The following is a 20,783-nucleotide window of genomic DNA, read 5'->3' as shown; positions in this document are numbered from 1 at the left end:
TTTTTTTTTTGTTCTTTTAAAATTTTTTTTTTTCAACGTTTTTTATTTATTTTTGGGACAGAGAGAGACAGAGCATGAACGGGGGAGGGGCAGAGAGAGAGGGAGACACAGAATCGGAAACAGGCTCCAGGCTCCAAGCCATCAGCCCAGAGCCTGACGCGGGGCTCGAACTCACGGACCGCGAGATCGTGACCTGGCTGAAGTCGGACGCTTAACCGACTGCGCCACCCAGGCGCCCCTGTTCTTTTAATAAAATCTACTTGGAAGAGGTAGAAAGGTGGCCTTGTCCATGGTTTACTGAGCTACTCTGGACCCACCCAGCAACACAAAGGTGAAGAAGGTATGGATGATCCTGTCCTTTGAGGGAGTCACATTTTTTAAAAAGTTTTATTTAATTATTTTGAGAGTGTGAATGTGTGTGTGCACACTCACATGAGAGAAAAAAGAGAGAGAGAGGAGGAGAGGGAGGGGCAGAGAGAGAGGAAAGAGAGAATCTCAAGCAGGCTCTGCAATGTCAGCCTGGAGCCCGACGCAGGGCTTGAGATCATGACCTGTGCCAATATCAAGAGTCGGATGCTTAATTGACTGAGCCACCCAGGCACCTCTGAGGGAGTCACATCTAATCACGGAGACAAACATAAGCAGACTAAGCTACAAAGTGTAGCGAAGTCCTAATGGAGATCTGTCTGAGTGCACAGACTTGAGAACACTAGATTCTGTTTGAGAGAGAGAAGTCTGGGAAGGCTTCACAGAGGAGGTGATGATGGAGCCAAACCCTGAGTAAGAGTTCCTGAGATAGGGAAGGGCATGAAGCAAAAGGAACACCACAGATGGAACAGTAATGGAGCATGGTGGGTATAGAAACAATGAGTATCTTGGTGGGGACTGGGCATTTGCTAGATGGGAAATTGATAAGCCCTGAGGCTGAGAAGATGGGAAGAGGCCTTGCATCCTCACCCTGAAGATAGTGGGGAGTCATTATAAGGATTCTAAGCAGAAGAGTAAAATGACCATATCTGTACTTTATTTTTTTTATTAGTGTTCTTTTAAATCATTACCTCCCACTCTTTTTTTTTTTTTTTTTTTAGTTTATTTTTAGAGAGAAAGAATGAGTGAGAGAGAGGCAGAGAGAGAGGGGGGACAGAGGATCCAAAGTGGGCTCTGTGCTGACAGCAGAGAGCCCAGTGTGGGGCTCGAACGCACAGACCATGAGATCCTGACCTGAGCCGAAGTCGGACACTTAACGGACTGCGCAACCTAAGCGCCGTGACCACATCTGTACTTTATAAATATGACATGACACTTGCAATCCTTAGACTCTCGTTCTATCTCTCCTGAACTATTGGAACAATGCCCTAATGGGCCTCCTCTAATCCAATCTTCAACAACAGATGAATTAAAAAAAAAAAATCTGGCCATTTCATCGTCCTGTTTAAAGTCTACCTATAGTATGTGTTCAACAAATATTTGATGAATGAGAGATTAAATGAATGAAGGGGCTATCTGTAATAGGCCCTTCTGTGTTTCTGGGTCTATGAGTCTAAATAAAACACTTTCTGATTTCCTTTTTGGGAAAAGTAAGACCAGAGAAGGGAAGGGACTTTCTCAAAGTCACACAGCAAGTCAGCAGCATTGGGATTGCTTCCCATTCCATTGAGATTCCAAGGGGTAGTCCTTGCAGAGAAAGCCCCAGGCCATGTTTTGCCTGATGTCTGAGTCTCCAGTATGGACCCTCCAGACCAGGGCTAGGAGAACCACAGAACACTCCCCTTGCCACCACACAAACACCAGCTCCTTGTCCCCCTCCTGCCAGGAGTAGGGTTGAAATCTGGAATTCCTCCTCCTCATCTTGCAGCCTTGGTCTATCGCTAACTGCTGCTAGGAGGAACATCCGGGGTCTGCTAGGCTGTGGGCTGGGTGTGGAGTTCTATGCACCCCCATAACTATTAGGCTGGACTCTGTGTCCTGGAACTAAGATGGGTCTGTGTTGTGTTCTAGGCTTTTGAGTAGCTTCTGGGTTGCTTTGGGCTCTGGACTTTGGGCTTAGCTTTAGTCTGAATTCTGGCTCTGAGCTTCTGGCCCTCTGGCTCTGGGTTCTAGGCTGTGACCTGGATTATACGCCCAGGACTCGGTTCTAAGTCCTGAGCTCTGGTCTTTGGGTCTGGTGAGGGGGGCAGAGGGAGAGAGAAAGAGAATCCTAAGCAGGCTCCCTGCTCAGCACAGAGCCCGATGCAGAGCTCGATCCCACAACCCTGGGATCATGACCTGAGCCCACATCAGGAGTCAGACATTCAACCAACTGAGCCACCCAGGCACCCCTGGGTTCTGGGCTTTAGTGCTGGCTTCTGAGCTGGACTTTTGACCCGTCTGGGCTTGTTTGGGCTCTGTGTTCTAAGCTTTGGGCTGGACTTTGGGGCTGGGCTGGGCTGGATTCTAAACCTTAGGTGGTAAATTATGATCTCTCCTCTGAACTCCAGGCTCTGGGCTTATGTTGGGTGGGAACAGGAGGCCAAAGAAGGGAAAATAGCAAATTCTTGAGCCTCTCGCCTCACCCCACTTCTTTTTGGAGACTTTTGGCTTTGCTTACTCCTTCTGAGTGACAGGGCCAAAGTGAAGGTAGTAGCAGCCTTCCTTGAGCTGCCCAAAGACTTCCTGGCCATCAGGAAAAAAACGAAAGGTGAAGGGTAGGGCCAGTGGCACGTGGAAGTGTCCTCCGGTGGCCACGATCCATTCTGCTTGCTATCAGGACCTTCCCACAGAGCAAAGGGCAATGAGGACACATAGGCACAGGCCACCGCCTGGCTCCCTGTGGGAAGGCAAGCCACAACCAGGGGCTGGGACGGAGACTGAGGGGTCCCCAGCCCCCCCCTTTCCCACCTCATTCCTGAAACTTCACCCCACCCTCTGTTCCGGCCAGGAGTTGGACTTGAAGCTCTCAGTCCCCAGAAAAGGTAGTTCCCATGGCTCACCCTAAGCTTTACTTGCACCCTCACCCTTAACCTGACTGCCTTGTCCCTTAAAATGGACTGCTCCACATTTTATTCCTCTTCAGGTAAGGTTGTCTTCCTCCCATGCCTGCTCAGGAGCCTTGCACCCAGAAGGACTCCTCCCCAGCCCCACTGCTGCATATGCTCACTCCATGAGCTACCATGAAGGCAAGGCCCACATGCCTGTGACAGACTTCACTGAAGGGGCAGGAATTCCTGTAGGGAAATACAACTAGAAGAAATCATTTTAAATTGTGCATGTCATGTGACTGCCCAAGGGAAAAACAACCAAAACCTGTTAACAGGATGTCTCCTTGTGAGTACACTCGGTTCCTAACTTTATTCTCCCGTCTCAGATCTTCCTTCCCTTACACTCACTGAAAGAGACCACCTTTTCAGTTCTCCCCTGGGCAAAATCTACATCAGGCTCTGTTCAGGAAGCCTCACCCCCTAAGCCACATGGGATAGGATCAACAGGATAAGAAACACTTAGCAGAACACTTCCCAAAGTCTGAGTTATTCAGTCTAAAAGACTATCCTAGCAGGAGCATGGAGGGGTACAGGCAAATAGCCTGCACCAAACAGCCCAGGATGGGCTTGGAAATTTTGACTCTCAGTGTCCTGTCTCTTTAAAGTCTTTCCACCAATGAGAAATGACAAGCTATGCCTCCTCCTCATTGTTCAGATTTGGCCTTTTGGGGTGAGTGGGAATGTCAGGAGGGTGGTTAAATGCAGATCAAATACACACACATACACACAGGCACACAAAACACAACTGTTTATTCTCAGCAACAGTATAGTGTAAATCCATGTTGAGGAGGAGAAACACTTTCCTAAGAGCCCCATAATCTGGTCCCTAGCCCGTAGTGGGGGTAACTCGAATTAAGTTTCAGAGCAATGTCAGATCCTCTGGGTACCTCCTCTTGCTTCAGGCTGTGGCCCAGCCTAACAACTGGCCTGGCAAAGACCTCAATCTATGCTGGTTCCTCTTGGATATACATTGTCCTTGTAAGAGCTTTGAAAAGATGATGTCCTTATTTTTGGACCAAATGAAAGTCAGGGGCGGTGGAAGGCAAGAATTCTTCCCACATCTGAGAAGAACAATCCAGAATTTACATCTCCACTCCAGTTCCCCGCTCTGACCACCACATCCTCTCTTAGAGCTCTCTTTGTCCATCGTGGGACCGCCTCTGTCTGAAACACACAGGGCTGTGAACCTCCTGGTCATACTCAGTTCTTGATATGTTTTGTTTGTTCATTCTGTCTCCCCAGCCAGACTGGGAACCCCAGGATGCAGGGATGAGGCTAGGATCCCTTCATTCAGATGAACATTCTCTGAGCCCTGCCTCAGTGTCAGGCAGAGTCCTTAAGGAGTTCAGAGTCTAGAGAGAGAGATCAACAGGTAAATAAATCATTACAGTAAAAGGCTGATAAAAATTACGATAAAGGTAAACAGAGGACTGATACAGGCAAGATTGCCACGTCACACAGCCAAAAAGGTCTATGTGACTGGTCCCCCACTGGAGTTGTGCAATGAGACAGCCATGGTCATGTGCAAGCCCAGAGGCTTCCAACCTAGCCTAGGAGGTCTCAGCAAGTCCTTAAGGATATGAACTATTAGCTGAGGCTCAAAGGGCAAGTGTGCCAGGCAGATGAGGAGAGTGAAGGGCACGTCAGGCAGAGCAAACAGTATGTGCAAAGCCAAAGGGGGTGAGGGAGAATGGTAAGTGTTAGGAAATCTCAGGAAATACATTCTGGCTGAAGCACTGGGCACATGTGGAAGAATGCCTAGAGCTTGTTTGTTAAGTGAGTTAATGAATGCAAGAAAGACCATAGTAACAAGAATCATAATGGCCAACATTTGCTAACCACTCACTCTATGCCAAGCACCGTGCTATGTGATTTACGTGAATTCTCTAATTTTAACTTCACAACAACCCCATGAGGTAAGTTCTTTATTATTCTCTCCTCTGCAGATAAAGAGACTGAGGCCGAGTAGTTAACTTGCTCAAGGTCAGAGAGCTAGTGAGTGGCAGAGCCAGGATGGAAACCCAGATGTCCTGGACTCTAGAACCCTGAACCCTTGACCACTGCTTCCCTCAACGCTAGTCCCTTAACTTTGGGCAGAGGTGGCCTCAGCACAGACCCAGGAGGGCTTTTCCTCCTCAACCTTAGATGTTAGAACTCTGAGGACCTCTTCCTTCAACCCTCTTTCCTCTTTACCCCGTCCTCTCCCACCCCATCAGTGACCATATTACACCAATAACTCCCCGAACTACGGCTTCACCCAACCTGGATGCCTGAATGTGTATTTCACACAGTTGTTAATACAACTAACGTTTTTGGGTCTGTCAGGCACCGTGCTTGGTAGATGACACAGACCCCGGCCTTGTGAGATCACAGTCGGATGGACAAATAGAACCAGGCAATTGGAATGGAGTGTGTCGTCAGAGAGAGCTGAGGGACAAGAGAAGAGACGGCTGGTACCAGGGAAATGTATCAGCTAGGCTTGAGTTTGGCTGTAGGTGACAAAATTCCCCAATCACAGCCACGTCACGAGCTAGTATGGCGGCTCCATGATCATCACAGCTCAGTGCTTTCTGTTCTATTGCCCCATCATCCTCTGCCATCCTTAACACAATGTTTCTATCTCACTGGCCAGCGTGGCTTCCATGTGAGTTGGAAGGAGGAAGGTGTGAAAAACAACACACACTCCCTTTAAAAAACAGTTCCTGGGGCGCCTGGGTGGCTCAGTGGGTTAAGCCTCTGACTCTTGATTTCAGCTCAGGTCATGATCTCGTGGTTTGTGAGTTTGAGCCCCGCATCGGGCTCCGCGCTGACAGCCCAGAGCCTGCTTGGGCTTCTGTCTCCCTCTCTCTCTGTCCCTCCCCTGTTTGCTCTCTATCTGTCTCAAAAAATAAGTGAAAATAAAACTTAAAAAAAAAATTTTTTAAGTAAAAAATAAGATAAAAAACAGTTTCTGAAAGTTGCACAGAACAGTCGTGCCCACAAGCTGTTGGCCCACATTCAGTCACAGAGTCACACGTAGCTGCAAGGAATTCTGGGAAATAGGGTTTTTACTCCAGGCCAGCCAGGTGCCCAGCTAAAAATCAGAATTTTATGACTAAGGGCAAGCAGAATAATTGGGTATTAGGGGACAACTAGCAGTTTCAGCCTCAGAAATTTCCCTGAGGACCTGACACTTAGCCTGAATTTTGAGGGATGAATCAGAGTCAGCCAGGCGGAGTAGCCCATTTTAGGCAGTCATTCTTGGAAATGCAAGTGGTTCAAGGCATCTCCAGCATGGAGTGCATCTTAGGGAGCAATGGAAAATACAGACAAGATCACATTATCTGAGGAGTCATTTCGAGAGGGGGAGTCCTGGTGCATTCTGAGGAAAGAGACGCACCAAGGGGTGGGGCAGGGAGGGCCAACCTGTTTAAAATTAGGTTTCTCTAGAGATCAACAGCCTAGGTGCGATGCGGCTTTAGAAGTCCCTTAGGGGCGCCTGGGTGGCTCAGTCGGTTAAGCGTTTGACTTCGGCCCAGGTCATGATCTCACAGTTCGTGAGTTTGAGCCCCACGTCAGGCTCTGTGCTGACATCTCGGAGCCTGGAGCCTGCTTCGGATTCTGTGTCTCCCTCTCTCTCTGCCCCTCCCCAGCTTGTGCTCGAACTCTCTGTCAAAAATAAACAAACTTTAAAAAAAAAAAAAAAGTCCCTTAACTTTCCTTCTGGGGCCTAGGGTCCCAAGAGATACCAATTTGCAATTGCGACACGACCATGCCACAAATACATCCACACCTACGCATTCACTCACCTATGTGTCACCCCCAGACCCTCCCATTGATGTTGGTTCCTGTGTTTGGGGGTCAGGGTTCCCCAGTTCTCTTAACCGTAGGAACCTGTGCCTTATGAGCTTTGATGAACAGAGATTCAGCAGGAATACTGTGGAAATTCTGGAATGGGGCTGCAGTACTTAGGTAATCATCTAGGAGCAGTTAATGGCAGCAAGGCCATTGGCCTCACAAGCCTTAGCGGCCGGTCAAAGGCAGGGCATTGCCCACATGAGCTACCAGCTGTAGAAGCCTCCCCATACACATCACCAGGACTTCCAAAGGTTGTGTTTATTTCCCTGGTGTTTTTTTTTTCCCCCCCAGACATCAGGGCAAGATAGTCAGCTGAGTGTGAAGCATCTGGCTCTTTGGAGAATAGACCCAACCCCCTTGACTCTGCCCCTACTGCCCTTCTTTGCTCTTGCAGCAAGTAGACCATGACCTTGGCCGGGCCACCTCAGAGAATTCAGCAGGGAATCCTAAATACACCAACACTTCCCCACTGCCTAAAAGAACTCTCCAGTTCATGCTCTCCCCCTGATGTGGCTCACACAAGACACACACATCATATACAGACACACCAACACACATTGCTTAGACCACGTACCCAGATCTACATCTGTCGCCCCACGTGCAGGTATTCACACGCAAAAGTCACCTACACACACTACATATGTGCTACATGTAGACATGGCCCTCCAACTACCCACATCACTTCGAGACCCGTGTACATTGCACACAGACATATACGTGTTACACGTGATATTCTAACATGCCTGTATTTACCATACACCATGCACAAATACATCCATACCTCCATATTCACTTACCTATGTACACATCACACCCAGTCCCCCATTGATGTTGGGCCCTGTGTTTAAGGTACAGGGGCCCCCAAGTTCCCTTATGCATAGGAACCCTTGCCTTCCGAGCTTTGATGGACAGAACTCAGGAGGTAGTCAGAGGGGAGAAGGAAGCACCCCTACCTCCACAACCCAAATACATACACTCAGCCCACAGCAAAGAAGGAAGACCAGCCTTTTCCCCAGTACCCTGTGGAGCCATGTTTGCCCCTGACGTCAGGGACATGGAGTTCTAGGCAGGGGCTCCAGTGTGGTGCCTTGGCTCTGCCCCCACTGCCCAAGATGTCCTTGGGACAACAGTCCCAGCCAGAAGCTTGGAAGCAAGGCTGTGCCAGGGCCACTAATGTCATAGTGGCAGGACAGCCCTTACGCAATGAGCACTGTGGAATGTGCAGGGCACCCACAGGAGCTGACCTGGTGGATCTGGAAAAACAGGGAGGGGGAAAGGCCCTGGCGGTTATTGACATCTACTGTGTGCCAGGCGCCATGTCCAGACCTCCACAATATTGTCTCCTATCATTCTCATGTCATCTGTTCTCTTGTTTTATAGACAAGAGAATCGGGGCCCAAGGAGGTGCTCAAAGCCTCACAGCCAGTAAGTGGTAGGGTCTTGCTCTGAACCTGGGACTAGTTGTCCCTACAGCACCAGGGCCCTGAGGTTGGGCTGGGATGCTGCATGCAGCAAGGCAGCTCCAGGGCAGGCGTAATCCCAGAAGCAGACCGGCCACATGGGGCCCTGTTGTGGTCTTTTCCCAGTCTCTCTCCTTCCTTCTAACTGGAGAGTACAGACACCCCATGCTTTTCAAACATTTGCATGAAATGCCACTTTGCTTTTACAAAAGACCTACATCAGTACCTGTGTGTTTTTTTTTTTACTAACCAAAGAAATTCAAGGGGGATTTTCACTTTTATAAAAGATGAAAAAAACAAACAAACAAAAAACCCCCAAAACAAAAAATGGGACACCTGGGTGGCTCAGTCAGTTGAGCCTCTGACTCTTGATATCAGCTCAGGTCATGGGGCCAAAGGTCCTGGGATGGAGCCCCACGCTGGGCTCCATGCTGAGCGTGGAGCCTGCTTGAGATCCTCTCTCTCCCTCTGCCCCTCTCCCCCACTTGCACGCTCTCTCACTCTATTTTTTTATTTATTTATTTATTTATTTTTTTTAATGTTTTTTTTTTTTTTTTTTATTTTTGGGACAGAGAGAGACAGAGCATGAACGGGGGAGGGGCAGAGAGAGAGGGAGACACAGAATCAGAAACAGGCTCCAGGCTCCGAGCCATCAGCCCAGAGCCTGACGTGGGGCTGGAACTCACGGACCGCGAGATCGTGACCTGGCTGAAGTCGGACGCTTAACCGACTGCGCCACCCAGGCGCCCCAACACGCTCTCTCACTCTAAAAGAAAAGAACAAAAAGGGTAAATAGCCAAAATAGTGCTCAGTGTTTGGCATCAAGCTGTCACAGAAGCAGCGTGAACCCCTGACAGCCAGAGTGGCCCCACCAAGCTCCTTCCCCAGGAAGTACACTCAGCCTCTCAGCATCCAGCCACCAGAGATCTGAACCGTGTCTGTAAGCATCTATGCTTTAATCTCGGATTCATTTTGCACATACACTAGCGAGATGTGTCCTAAAGTATCAGAAAAGCCTAACAGAAGCTTTTGGGTGTGGGAATGCTGAAGAATTTTTCCATATAAGTTCATGGCCATTGCTTCTTTACGCCATTTTAGCTTACAAAAGGCTTCATAGGAATGCAGGGGAAACCTGGAACTGAGGTGGGAAACTTCAGCCCAGGAAAGTGGAGCTGGGGATGGGGGCGGGGGGTAGGAAACACAGGGCGCCTGGCTGGCTCGCTCGTTGGAGCAGGCAATTCTTGATCTCGAGGTAGCGAGCTTAAGCTCCATGTTGAGAGTAGAGTTTACTTTTAAAAAAAAAAAAAAAAGAAGAAGAAGAAGAAGAAAAATAAAAGGGAGGGTAGGAAACAGATGAATGGGTTGTGAGTTTGGACCCAGTGCCATGGACTAAGCCCATATTAGTCCTGGATATTAAGCCAAAGCTGGTGCTAGGCCTGGAGCTGGATCTCCAGCTTGCAGCAGGTCAGAGCTGGAATCAGAGATGGGTCTGAGCCAGGAGCTAGACCTGCAGCTGCAGCTGGCTCTGAAGTGACTCCAGGCCATGCCAGAGCCGGAAGAGACGGAAGGGAGATCGAGACTAAGGGGCTCCCATCCCACGTTTTCAGAGCCTCCCCACTATGTCAGGTAACACGCTGGGCACCAAGGGAGGGATGCACAGAAGCTCACGCCACTCAGCAGGAAAGAGAGACAGGGACACAAAGAACTTTAATCCAAGGCACATTAGGCTCCAGCAAAAGGACCCTCTGTGCAGCGAGGCTTTCAAGGGTAGCCAGAACTTCAGTCACCAGAGATGGACAAGGGAGATTACGGTAAGCCAGGTTGGCACTGGGAACAGAGGCCCTGAGGCCAGGAAGCCTAGCCCAGGGTCTGTTCAGAGGAGGGGGAGTTAACATCCCATTTGGCTGGAACAGTCCAGGGATCAGTGAGCACGAGGCTGGCAAGGCTGGTGACCAGAGTCCACAGGGCCTGATGACCCACTTGGGAATTTGGGCTTTATTTAGAGGGCAACAGGACATCATGGACAGGTGTTAAGGACAATGACTGGGTCAGACTTGTGTTTGAGAAGAGCCCTCTGGCTGCTGGTGTGGATGAGGGCCTGGAGGAGGGAAAGGGAGAGCTGGAAGGCAGGGGGACCAAGGAGGAGGCTGATAGCCAGGGCAGGAGATCATGAGGCCCAAGCTGGGGCAGTCACTCTGGGACTGGAGGGAAGGGCACAGATGCAAGGTCTGCAGAGGGGGTATGATTGACAGGATTTGGTGATCACTTTTTGATTATGAGGGAGAAGGTGAGCCTAGGAGGACCCTCAGGGCAGAGCTCAAATGTCGGGGAGACTGGGAGGGCTATTGCAGAAGTGGGGTCGCCCCAGGAAAAACTGTAGGGACAGAGCCCAAGCTCCAGCCTTGTCCTCCCAACTAGGCCTCTCACCAGCTGCATGTCTTTGCATGTTATTTATGCCTTATGAGCCTCAGTTTTTTCTTCTGTAGAATGGGGAAATTTTCATTTTCTTCATAGAGTCTTTATAAACATGTATGATGATATTTGGCACATGGTAAGGGCCAATTAATTTTTCAAAGCTCAGCCATGCCCCAGCCCAGATCTCTGGCTCCCGAGAAAGATCACTGGCCTCTATCAGTGACAATCTCAATACTTCCTGGCCATAAGGGGTGACCTAGCCTGACCTGCCGAGTATCCTATCATGTGATAGGTAGCTCCAGGTACCTCCAGCCTTCCAATTTCCCTGCAGCTGAGAAAAATGTCCTGGATGCCCTCTTTGCTTATTCTCCAGCCAGTGGGCCCAGGTGGGCTTCTCCTCTGAACTCCCCTTCCCGGTAGTGTCCCAGAGGCCCACTAAGTGACCCTGGAGGAAGGAAGGAACTTCTGAAGGATGCTTAGATGTCCTGAACCAGCCTGGGGTCTTGTCCCACCTCACCCTTTATCGGGCTACAGCAGGCTCCAGTCAGAAACCCTCCTCCCCACCTATCCCTCAGTCTATCTGTGCAGGGAGGTCTTGAGGAGGGGTCCAGTCCTACAGGACGGAGGCAAAGGCCACCTAGGGAGGCACCTGGATCCCGCAGAGCCTGTAGACTCCTCTCCTTCCCCTTGTAATCCCTTAAATGTCCTTAATCCCTTAATGTTAACAGGTCCTCGGGGTCCATCCTGGGCCTCCTGCTCTCCTCCACATGCCCACAGGACTTCCTTGTCACCAACAATACATCCTAAGGCCAGCTCTTTCTCCTGAGCACCAGACCCCCTCTATCCCACTGGTCTCATAACTGGCCCAGACTTTTAGACCCCGCGTGGCTAAATGAACTCATTCGCCTCCTCTGGACCCTCGGGTCAGTGAATGGGCCTTCCTCCCACCCGTGCTCCCAGGCTTTGTCTCCTCTCTCTCCTCTGCACACCACACCTTATCAGTTCTGTTTTCTAAATGCCTACAGCCTGTCTGTTCCTTCTCTCCATCTCTGCTCCACTTTCTGCTAATGTCTCCACATCTTCCACCCTGTCACTTCTGACCTCCAGCCCAGCTGGGAAAGCTCAAAGGCCTGCAGATCCTTTCCTTGATTCAGGGGACTCGAATGGCATAAACTGCCTCATTCTGCAATGTTTGAGACATCTTTCAGAAGAAGAACGTGTTCCAGAAGGCAACATTTTAAAATCTGACAATCAACAATCACAACTTAAATACAGTATCTGCCTTTCAAAATAAACTTGTCTTGCAGACCTTTGCAACAGGGGAGTTGCCTAAGAGGTTTTTGATTTTGGTTTTGGTTTTTTTGTTTTTTTCTGGTCCAAAAGTTAACACCACGTTGCAAGAGACATACAAAAATACACTCTGGGGGCGCCTGGGTGGCTCAGTTGGTTAGGCATCCGACTTCAGCTCAGGTCATGATCTCACAGTCTGTGAGTTCCAGCCCCGTGTCAGGCTCAGTGCTGACAGCTCAGAGTCTGGAGCCTGCTTCAGATTCTGTGTGTCTCTCTCTCTCTGCCCCTCCCCCACTCACACTCTGTCTCTCTGTCTCTCTTAAAAATAAATATTTAAAAATTTTTAAATAAATAAATAAACACTATATGTAAAAAAAAACAAAAAAACAAAAACTACTTCTAGCAAAATACAATAATACAATAACAGCTTAGGAAATACAAGCTTCCCAGACCTTCAGCCTTTTTAAAAGAAGCCAAAATCTGAGTTTTAGGTAAGATCTCACAATTTTAAATGTTAGCAATTAGTTTTTAAAAATCTTTGAGGGGTACTTGTGTGGCTCAGTCGGTAAAACGTCCGACATCGGCTCAGGTCATGATCTCACAGTTTGTGGGTTCGAGCCCCACATCGGGCTCTGTGCTGACAGCTCAGAGCCTGGAGCCTGCTTCGGATTCCGTGTCTCCTTCTCTCTCTGCCCCTCCCCCGCTCACGCTCTGTCTCTGTCTCTCAAAAAATGAATAAACGTTAAAAAAGTTTTTTTTTTTAATCTTCAAAACCAGTGTTCAGCCTCCAGTATGCAACTTTGGGGCCCTCTAAGTGCGCCCTCCATGCTGCTCTCGAAATGGTCTTTTGCAATTATAAAGATTATTAAAAAAAAAAAAAAAATCCTACACTTGGGGCATCTGGCTGGCTCAGTCGGAAGAGCGTCGGACTCTTGATCTCCCCGTTATGAGTTCAAGTCCCACGTTGGGTGTGGAGATTACTTAAAAATAAAATCTAAAAAAATAAATAAATTAAATAAATTAAAAAAAAAAATCCTGCACTTAGTGAATGCTTACCAGTTCCAGACTGGTTCCAAATGCTTCACATGCAATTCATTTAATCCAACACTCCACCTGATGAGGCCCAGAGGGACCAAGTAATTTGCCCAAGTTACACAGCTAGTGAGGGAAAGGAGCAAGGATTCCAACCCAGCCATCTGGCCACAGAGCCACGAAGTGGGAGGGTCCTTGGGTCACGGACTGGTTTTGCGCTCCTGCTCCTGCCATAGCTCAAAAATTGATGAATGCACCAATAAACGAATGAAAGTGCAGCTCTAGCCTTCTCTGCCCAGTTATTACTACCTGCCTGACTGCCGCCGTCCTGCCCCAGCAGCGGATGCCAGGAACGCGCCCCGGGGAGTCCCTGGCGGCTCAGCAGGGAGCGGGGCTCGCACAATGCAGGTGCCGGCCGCTCCCTCCCTTCCGCCGCTTTGAGGCTCCAGGACAGGCCTGCCGCCGCTTCCTGCGCCCAGCCCCGGTCCTTGGACGTCCGGCTGCCTGCCGGCCCTCCCGCCCCCAAGTCCCAGCCCTGGAGGCGGGGGAGGGGTAAGGGGGTACGGAGGAGGCGCCCTTGCCGGTCGCCCAGTGTTTGGCCGAGTCCTGGCCTGAGGGCCGGTTTCCAGTTCGAGTCCACTTCCTGGCTGTGGGCTTGGGGCAAGAAGGCCAGCGGTACCACCACGGATTTGTTGCCTCCTGGCCCTACCCCTCCTGCCCTCCCTCCTGAAACACAGAGCGTCAAGGTGGTCCGGCACTCGGCACTCGGCACTCGGAGCCAACTTAAATTCACACCCTCCTCCCCACCCCACACCCTGCCTTTGAGTATGACAATAGCTTCTACATCATTGAACACCTTCTCGGTGACTGAATCACCGGCTGAGAGTTTTGCATGGATAATCGCGTTTAATGGACACCGCGGCCATGCAAGGCAAGATGATCATTCTTCTCCTTATTTCACAAGTTAGGAGACCAGAGACCAGACTGGTTAAGTGCCTCTCTCAGGTCATGTGGCAATGGGGTGACCCAGCCCAGATCTGCAGGACTCCAGTGTCTTGCCTGGTGCTGCAGTGTTCTGTGTAGCTGCTCCAACACTTCCGGAGCAGGGATTTGCAGCAGGCCTGGGACCCTGGTGGGAGTTTCCCTGGCCCTCAAGAAACCCCCCCTTCTGATGGGGGAACACTTTCTAGGGTTGGATGATCTAGAAACTCACTTCGTTGCTATGCAGACAGAAAGGCATGCCTGAACACTTAAGCATAAACAGGTTTCAGGTGGAAGGAAGAGCTTGCACAAAGCCCGAGCCTGGGTGAGGACCCCTGGGCCAACTGCCTGCAACAACACAACAGTGCTCTCCACTGCTGTACCCCTCAACAGCCTCTGCCTGCTTCAATTGGGTGCTTCCTTCCATGGGGACATCTGAGTGTGTCTGTGTTGGCAAGACCACTGGGAAAGCTCATCTCCTCCCCGCGACACCTGATGTGGGAGAGGCCGAGGCAGTGATGTCCTGGCAAATGTTTAACAACTGGCACGGGATTGGGGGGAGGGGGGGTGGAGCCCCAATTTGTAGCATTTGCGGGTTTCCATGGAGCAGATATTCCACCATGGCCACTTTCAAGCTACCACAGTTGAAATTGGACAGAGCACACCATTATACAGTACTGCTGACGTAACAGATTCAATAGAGAGGTAACAGTAAAATAAGTAGGGAATGGTGAGTTTGGGGTCTTGACTACCTTTGTTTTTAACATTTAACTTAAGTGTCAATTCACAGAATTTAATTTTTAATGACCGGGCATAACAAACAGCTCGCACACACGATTCCTGGAAATGTAAAACTCGGCTCTCACCCAGCTGACACATGCTAACTCCCGTCAGCTTTGAGCCAGGGTCACTCGGGTCCCCTGGCTGGCAGCTCCCTCCGTGCCTTCTTCCAGCCTCAGGGCTCCTACACACAGGACTCCCCATCTCTAGCCTGGGATTCCCTCTAGTGGACAGAAGAGTCATTCCAGGTGATTCTCTCGCTCCACCTGTGTCCATGGCTCAACCCAGAGGGCGTGGATGAGGTTGGTCATCCTTCATGAGAAAATGTTCTTAATGAGGGTCCGTATGGTTTCAAAATTGTCCTCAGGCACTTGGCATTCCTTCTCTCTGGAGGGCAGCGCCAGGGGGGCCCTCTGGGCTTCGGCCATTGTCACACTCCCTAGAGCTTCTCAAAAGTCCCATCTCATCCCCCAGGTGGCAGCTCAGGCTGGCTACACCAGCCCTTCATGTTTGGGGAACATCCACGGTCAGGTCTGTCTCTAAGAAGACAAGCTGCTTTCCTGTTTGCCTTAGGGATTAAGCTTTCACACAACTCACAGCCCACTAGGGAAACACTGTTGGAGACCTTTCATATGTGTTGGGCACATTAGAAAATGGAGTCACTTAGATGTAGAGCTGGGGCTCAGGACTCCCTCTCTTGCATTATGCTTGGACTCTCTTCTTCTGGAAGGGATATATCTAAAGCATAGATATATTTGTCACTCTTCCACTCACAAATCTCCCATAATTCCTCATTGCTTACAGCTTCAGTCCAAGCTCCTTAGATAGGCACTCGAGACCTTGGTTGAGATTCCATCCATATTGTTTACCTTAAATTGCCAAAGAAGGAAACAGAAGAAAACTGACATTTAAAAAATTCTCCTCTGAGGGGCGCCTGGGTGGCTCATTGGGTTAAGCATCCGACTTCAGCTCAGGTCATAATCTCATGGTTGGTGAGTTCGAGCCCTGCATCAGGCAGGCTCTGTGCTGACAGCTCAGAGCCTGGAGCCTGCTTCAGATTCTGTGTCTCCCTCTCTCTCTGCCCCTGCCTCACTCAGGCTCTGTTTCTCTCTGTCTCTCAAAAAGGGATAAACGTTAAGAAAAATAATTAAAAATAAAAAAATTCTCCTCTGGGCCTCGCACTCTGCTAAACACTGCAAATACAGGTGTTCCCCTGCCCCCCGCCCCCCGCCATCTGAAAGTAGAGGGTTCCTATGCAATCTTTCATAAGTCCAACTGGCCATTTCACTTTTATGAAAGACTTATTATTAGTAGAGGCTGGGTTTTTTTTGGAAAAAAAATGAAATCCTCTTTTTATTTCTTTCAGTTAGCAAAAACAGATACTAACGTACTTTCAGAAAGTGAGGGATGCCTTGTATCTTAATTCTCCAATAACGCTGCTAGATAGAACATTTTACAGATGAGAAAACTGAGTCAGCACCTGCTGACTTGGTGTGGCACAACTTGCAAATAGATAAATTTTATATCCAGCATACATCTCTTTGTTCTTGAAAGCTGCCCTTGTCTCTTCAGGCCTGGCACCTTCCCAGGTTAGTTGCAGAGGGAGGTCCAAAATTCCCAGAACCTTTTTCTCACTGCGCTCAAGGCCAGGTCACATTCCTTAGGGTTCTAAGAAAAGGGCTGCTTTTCAGTGAAACTCAAGCAGAGGTAATAGATCTACAGGCAAGGGATAAGACACCAGATTTTTATCTAATTAAATTCTTCTAGTGCTAGCACCAGAGTCCTTCCTCTCCCTTCCTTCCCCTTCCTTCTCCCCAACTCTCCCTTCTCATTCTTTCTCTCCTTTATCTCCTTAACTTCCACTGGAATTGTAGACATCTTTAAGGCTCAGATCAAATTTCCTTTCTCCAGAAAGCCCTCTCAGAGCGCCTGGCCCCGGAATCTGCCTAATGAAAGTGAGAGTTGTCGCACTTTGAAAGGAAGAAGAGATTTCTGGCTAAATGAGGATGGATCGCATGTGTTTATCTCTACTTACTCCTGCAACTTCACTAAAATGGCAGTAAGTGGATTGGGGGCGGGGGAAAGGTATGAACTCACAAAGGAAAGGAATGAATGACTCGTTAGTGGTCACAGGGTTTCCTTTGGGGATGATGAAAATGTTCTAGCATTAGTAGTGATGGTTGCACATACAAAAAAAAGAAAGAAAGAAACGGGAGAACCTGGACCCCTGCCTCACACCATATACAAAAATTAACTCACAGGCACCTGGTTGGCTTAGTCAGTAGAACATGTGACTCTTGATCTTAGTCAGGGTTGTGAGTTCAAGCCCCACATTGGTCATGGAGGCTACTTAACAACAACAACAACAACAACAACAACAAATTAGGGGCACCTGGGTGGCTCAGTCAGTTAAGCAACCAACTTCAGCTCAGGTCACGATCTCTCTGCCCCTCCTCCACTCACTCTCTTTCAAAATAAGTAAATAAACTTTAAAAATATTTTTTAAAAATTAAATGGATCAAAGACCTAAATGTAAGAGCTAAAACTATAAAACTCTTGGAAGAAAGCATAGGAGTAAATCTGTATGACCTTGGATTTAGCAATGGGTTCTCAGATATGAGACCAAAAACGCACAGCAACCAAAGAGAAAATAGATTAATTTCATCAAATTAAAAACTTTTATGTATTAAAGGACACTATTGAAAAGACAATTCACAGAATGGGAGAAAATATTTGCAAATCATGTGTCTGATAAGGGTCTAGAATCTGAGACTATACAAAGACCTCTTACAACACAATGACAAAAAGACAAACAATCTGATTAAAAAATGGGTACAAGATTTGAATAGACATTCTGGAAAGAAGATATATTAATGGCCAATAAACACACAAAAAGATGCTCAATATTATTAGTTGTTAGAGGAAATGCAAATCAAAACCGCAATGAAATACCATTTCACACCCACTTCACATGCAGTAATAATAATAATAACTGAAAATAACAAGTGTCGGTATGGATGTGGAAAAATTGTCACCCTTATACATTATGGGTGGGAATGTAAAATGGGGCAGCCACTGTGGAAAACAGTTTGGCAGTTCCTCAAAAAGTTAAATGCAAAGTTGCCAGATGACCCAGCAATTCCACTACTCAGAATATACCCAGGAGAACGGAAGACATATATTCAAACAAAAACTTATACACGAATGTTGATAGCAACATTGACCGTAATAGCCAAAAAGGGGAAACAACCAAAATGTCCATCAACTAATGAATGGATAAACAAAATGTGGCCTAGCCATACAATGAAGTCTTACTCAGCTATAGAAAGGAATGAAGCAAAGGGGCACCCGGGTGGCTCAGTTGGTTAAACGTCCCACTTTGGCTCAGGTCATGATCTCACGGTCCGTGAGTTCAAGCCCCACATTGGGCTCTCTGTGTTGACAGCTCAGAGCCTGGAGCCTGCTTCCGATTCTGTGTCTCCCTTTCTCTCTGCCCCTCCCCCGCTCACGCTCTGTCTCTCTCTCTCTCTCTCTCTCAAAAATAAAAATAAACATTAAAAATAAATAAATAGGGGCGCCTGGGTGGCGCAGTCGGTTAAGCGTCCGACTTCAGCCAGGTCACGATCTCACGGTCCGTGAGTTCGAGCCCCGTGTCGGGCTCTGGGCTGATGGCTCGGAGCCTGGAGCCTGTTTCCGATTCTGTGTCTCCCTTTCTCTCTGTCCCTCCCCCGTTCATGCTCTGTCTCTCTCTGTCCCAAAAATAAAATAAACGTTGAAAAAAAAATTTTTTTTTTAAAAATAATAAATAAATAAATAAATAAATAAATAAATAAAAAGGAATGAAGTATTGATACATGTTACAACACGGGTGAACCTTGAAAACACTATACGTGGGGAAAGAAGCCAGACGCAAAAAGCCCCCTATTGTATAATCCCATTTATCTGAAATATTCAGAATAGGCAAATCCATATTTGGAGTGATTACTTAACGCATATGGGGTTTCTTTTGGGGGGTGATGAAAATGCTCTGGAAATAGATGGTGGTGATGGCCTATTGGCACATCAGAGCCCAAGAACAGATCAGGAACTGGAGACACGGGATACCTCTGAAAGCAGGTTGTAGGATGGGGCTGAAAAGAGGAGGTTTGGATGAAAGTAGAAGGAGTTAGACTCCTCAGTCTCCTCCCTAAACCTCTACAGCCAGGTGATTGCCCTTTTCCAACTTGGCAGGAGGTTGAACTGTGAGGCTCTAGATTTGGGAGCACCGGCACAGCTGAGACGAGGGGTGCCAGACTGTACTGTAATCAGGGGGGATTTGTTAAACTGTAAGACCCTCTCATCCCCTTTTCCCTGTTCGTTCCCAGAACGCTGGCAACCAGGCTTCTAACTTTGTCCCTGGAAGAAGATTGGAAAACTTCTCTGTATGAAAATTAAAAGACCCACGGGTACTGACAGTGGAGGAGTCCCCAGCAAAACAGCCACATACCTGTCTAATAACGCTTCAGCGAAGCTTAGTAGTCAACACACACACATACTTACAGAGATTTCAACTCTTGTTTTTATTTATTTATTCTTAAGATTTTATTTTTAAGTAATCTCTATACCCAATGCGGGGCTCAAACTCACGACCCTGAGATCAAGAGTTGCATGTTTTACAGACTGAGCCAGCCAGGTGCCCCCAATCTACTTTTAAACCTCACTCTTTAATATTAAAAAAAAAAACAACTGACAGCAAGGATCACCAGATACTTGCTTTCATTGAAACAACAACAACAACAACAAAACCCACAAAGCAAAGCAAACTGAGGGATGGAGGGGGTTTCAGAGGAAACAGGGAAAACAGGGAGCAGAAGAAACTCCCCAAATTTATAATTAGTACAAAAACTATTATTAATAACCTCAGAGGAAAAAAGAGGGAAACAATTGTGTCTGTGGAAAAAGAACAGGAAAGTACAGAAAAATGAACTTTTATGAAACAACAGAAAAAAAAAGTGCTCTTAGAAATTAAAAAATATGCAATAGTCAAAAACATTTTTGTAATCAATAGAAGAATTATAAGGTGAGGAAATCTGGGGCACTTGGGTGGCTCAGTTGGTTAAGCAACCGACTTTGGCTCAGGTTATGATCTCGCACTTTGGGAGTTCGAGCCCAGCATCAGGGTCTGTGCTGACAGCTCAGAACCTGGAGCCTGCTTTGGATTCTGTGTCTTCCTCTCTCTCTCTCTGCTCCTCCCCCACTCATACTCTGTCTCTCTTTCTCAAAAATAAACATTAAAAAAACAATTAAAAAAAAAAGCACTTGGGGGGCACCTGGGTGGCTCAGTCGGTTAAGTGTCCAACTTCAGCTCAGATCTCATGGTTTGTGGGTTCAAGCCCAGCATCAGGGTCTGTGCTGACAGCTCAGAGCCTGGATCCTGCTTCGGATTCTGTGTCTCCCTCTCTCTCTGCCCCTCCCCCTCTTGCACTCTGCCTCTTGCTCTCTCAAAATAAACATTAAAAAAGATTTTTTTTAATTAAAAAAGTAAAAATAAAAAGAAGCTGAGGAAATCTTCCAAAAAGTCAAATGAAACACACAGAGACAGAAATGAGAGAAGAGATAAGGCTAACAGGAGTTTTAGAAAGAGAGAAGAAAAAAACAGAGGGGGGAAATTTTTCAAAAATATAATTATAGGGGTGCCTGGGTAGCTCAGTCAGTTGGGTGTCTGACTTCAGCTCAGGTCATGATCTCCCAGTTTGTGGGTTCGAGCCCTTTGTCGGGCTCTGTGCTGACAGCTCAGAGCCTGGAGCCTGCTTCAGATTCTGTGTCTCCTTCTCTCTCTGCCCCTCCCCCACTTGTGCTCTGTCTCTCTGTCTACCAAAAATAAATAAATGTAAAATATATATATATATATTTTTAAATATAATTACAGAGTGAATGGGTTTCCAGATTTTAAAACTTAGGGCAAAGAATGCAAAAAGATGCATTTCTGACA

This window comes from Panthera tigris, chromosome C1, assembly GCF_018350195.1.
Source record: "Panthera tigris isolate Pti1 chromosome C1, P.tigris_Pti1_mat1.1, whole genome shotgun sequence".
NCBI classification, from domain to species: Eukaryota; Metazoa; Chordata; class Mammalia; order Carnivora; family Felidae; genus Panthera; species Panthera tigris.
This window is presented reverse-complemented; position numbering follows the sequence as displayed.